The sequence below is a fragment of the Crassostrea angulata genome, chromosome 10 (genome assembly GCF_025612915.1).
Source record: "Crassostrea angulata isolate pt1a10 chromosome 10, ASM2561291v2, whole genome shotgun sequence".
Taxonomy (NCBI): Eukaryota; Metazoa; Mollusca; class Bivalvia; order Ostreida; family Ostreidae; genus Magallana; species Magallana angulata.
The window spans coordinates 42,886,500-42,890,571 of NC_069120.1; positions in this window are offsets into that span (position 1 = coordinate 42,886,500).

The following is a 4,072-nucleotide window of genomic DNA, read 5'->3' on the forward strand; positions in this document are numbered from 1 at the left end:
TATTTGTTCAACAATGCGCTCTATGTTTTCGGAAGGAAAAACTGCTTGAAAACAAGCTGTTTTACGCTAAAAATGCAAAAATGGCGGGAAAAGGTTGTCTTTACAATGTCGTATTTCTAAATTGTGGGCACTTGAACCAAAATGAATATTATGTAAACACATCACATACATATCTGTACTAAGAAAACAAAGAATGATAGTAAAATGATGATGTTCATTTTAGGGGGCCATTTTAGGCCCTTATCATATATAGTCCTTTCCAAAAAATATGAATTTTTTTGAATTTTTGGGGTGGTGACTGGTCGTGTGTAGAATAAATGTAATATGTTATAACGTAATGATAAAATGTAATAAGCAAGTTTATCTTTTCTGTAAAAATTAATAAGAATTTTTCATTTCAGGGCTATCATAAAATTTTCTTAAATTATAACCTAATATAATGTATTTTGGTGCATAATTTAATAATTATGAGATTCTGCTTCATTTTGTTAAAATTTGGCTGTTGAATTTTTGAACAATGTGAGCTGAAGCTCACTAACTGTAGGAAAACAAACCTGCAAGTATTTTGGCCTTTGTAGTAAGTTTATAAGTTATTTCAACTGCATGTTTAATTTGGTTTGATACAAGTTTTTAAAACTCTGGGTAGATACCATAAGGGGAATGTGCGGCCATTTTGTACATTTAAGGATAAGAATGTAAACTTTTCTTGAACTGGCCTGTTTCTGCCCGAAACTGGCCGAAAATGTTGCCAAACCAAAAGTTATAAAAGTAATAAATATCCGACATGTCATGTTGTTTGAAAAGCATGCATGCATACAAGAACAGGACAGTGCCTTTTTAATCACTCAGAAATGTTGTCGAACTGCGCAGCTACAGACTTTTTTGAAGATTTAAAAATCTGAAGAAAAATATGAAGAGGGTTCATTGGTGTCCTCTCTACTACCATTTGTTGTTCTTCAGGGACTCACGTCTTAACAATTAAGAATTAACGATATGTCAAAACGCTTGCATATAAGTACATGTAATACCATATACATGTACATGTATTATAACATTTGATTTTTTTTAATCAAAAATGTTTCCTCGGTAAAAATTCGACCCTCCAATGTAGCCCCACCAAGTTGTCATGTTGTAAATTTTGTATTTACTGCCACCCGGTAAATTCAAAATTTACAACATGACACTACCCACGAAGATGAGGACTTTGACATATTTCTGATGTTGCTTTCACACAAGTAGTAACTTCTCTGACCAATTGATTTTTGAAAGGAAGGTTTCTAAAGATTGTTCTCCGCATATCCCTATGTAACATCCAAACCCCCATTTTGGTCCCACCCTACACCCACGGATAATGATTTTAACAATCTTGAATCAACAGTACCTGAGGATGCTTCCAAATAAGTTTCAGCTCTTCTGGCCATTTGTTTAAAAAAAGAGATAAGTTTTCTCTACATAATCCTATGCAAAAATTCGACCACCACCCCCCCCCCCCCCCCCATTGTGGCCCCATCCTACCCTCAGGGATTATGAATTGAACAAACTTGACTGTAGCTACACTAACTGAGGATGCTTCCACACAAGTTTGAAGCTTTTCTAGTTGACTGATTTCTTAGAAGATTTTTAAAAGATTTTTAAATATATGTGTTAAAATTTGAACCCACATTGTTGCCCCATCCTACCCCAGGGATCATAATTTGAACAAACTTGAATCTACACTATACCTGAGGATGCTGCCATGCAGTGCCTTCCACACAAACTTCAGCTTTTCTGGCCAATTGGTTTTTAAGAAGAAGATTAGAAAGATTTTTCGAATTCTCTATATACCTGTATTCTTATGTAAAAATTTGAACCCCTGTTGTGGCCCCACCCTACCAGGGGGTTCATGATTTGAATAAACTTCAATCTACACTACCTGAGGATACTTGATCCACACAAGTTTCAGCTTTTCTGGCATTTTGGTTTTTGAGAAAGATTTTTGAAAGACGCGGCCAATGTGAAAGGACAAGAGCGTACAAGGCCTGACAAATCCCCCGTAACCAGGATTTTGAAATGGCATATGAACATATAAAAATCTTTATATTTGAAACTGTGTAACATTACATGTACATGTATAATACAGAACTGCATTCTCTGATACATGATATACAATAATACATGCACTTGCTACTTTCTAAGCATTAGAGCATGATCTCATATCTGTGCTAGCGCTATTTTTATCCGACATTGTGTGTACAGATTATGAACATTACGTAATTGTTGTCATTATATAAATGGTATTAGATATGTTTTTTAACACATGTTTTACTTTTTTTACTTAAAAGCAAATGAATTAAAAATAAAACGCCGCCTATACGATTCGAACACCCTCTCCATGGAGAAGGCTCCGCTTATCACAGTGAGCTACGTTGACACGTTAGACTACGTCTGAATAAATTGAACTGTTTGAAAATATTTAAAGCTGCTTGGTCCGATTTTTTTGTAATTACAGTATCAAAATTTTTTTCATACAAATCATTTATCTTCGAAAGTTATGGACTTTCTCCTATTTACACCAGCAGAATCAGTCTCCTTTCAAAGTTAGAAATATTGAAAGTTAATAAAGATAATTTCTCTTTGGGCAAACGAAAAAACAAACCAAAATGCATCACGGGAATGTTTAGAAAAGGAAACCGCTTGGTTTCGTCCCCCGAATGATTGGGGTTATTCAACCCGCATGCTATGCATCGATTGTTAAGAAATATTAGCGAACAAAACGTACACATGTTTATTTGTATTTGTAATTTGTCTGATCATTTCGACCTTTATTTAACGTGGTGTCAAATTCGTAATACAACCATACCCGTCTCGTCGTCAGGGGTGAAATTTAACATGAGGCGAAATAACGCGGTACCTTTTAATGTCGTTTGTTTTGTTAGCAAATTTTGTACGTATTTTTCTTCATTGGAATTTGGCATAATTGACGGGTAAAACTACTGCAATGTGTATTATTATACATATACTAAGCATAGCCATCGTTTAAAAGCGTGCATAAAATTTGATATAAAATCGGACCAAGCAGCTTTAATAAACCAATAATAAAAATCCATATAAACTTATTCTTTAAATAAAAGTACTTTTAGGATGGAGTCATGACCCATTCATACCTAATTTTGCAATTAAGAACAGTAAATGGTCCAAGAATTAGGCAAAAATGGTGTGCAGCTTGATTTTGAAACATATACCTGTCGTGTTAATCACAATATTGACTTCCATCGTGAAATTTGTAATGAAAACAATACATACAAGTCAAAAATTAATAATCTAACTTGAATTGAAATTCTTTCGTCTTCATTGCTCCGAGTGGGGGATATACAACGCCTTGTACGCCACTGTTCTTTTAAGTCTAAATCACAAAGGAATGGTTAATTAAGCTTTCAAATGGTACAAAATTCTAAAAAAATCGAGAGAGATTTTTTTTTCCGCTGTTGGTGTTTAAACATTAAAATCGTCAATAATTTTTGTAAACAAAACACTTCAGTAACAAATGTAACCGTTCAAAGCCATTTCAACGCAATTTTAAAGAATACAAATCTGTCAAAATTATTAAACTACATATTCTATCCAATTTTCAAGTCATAAGAGAATGCCCTTATTTTTTTATTTATCTTATACGCACACTTACATATCCAATTAAATTCACAAAGGGGTTATATACAACTTTTCGGAAAATATTCGATTTTGAAATAATATTTTGCTATAAATTGCGTAAATAAGGGGTTTATACGCGAACCCCCCCCCCCCCCCAAAAAAAAAATTATTAGCTAATATAAGCTTTCCGTAACTTACGCTCTCCACTTGTCTAATTTGCCTAGATTTATTGTACCTTTTCCATGTTCATCTTTATACATCACCCCTGGGTAAATCGGCGCCCATATTGTTAATAAACATAGATTAAATAATATCAAAGAAAAATAGCAAATAGTTTATTCAAAATATATCATATAAAAGACTTCCGGAATTTCAGTAACTTAGAGATGGCGAGACGCAAAGAAATCCGGAAAAAAAATTCCTACTTGACAAGTCTGGATTTTAG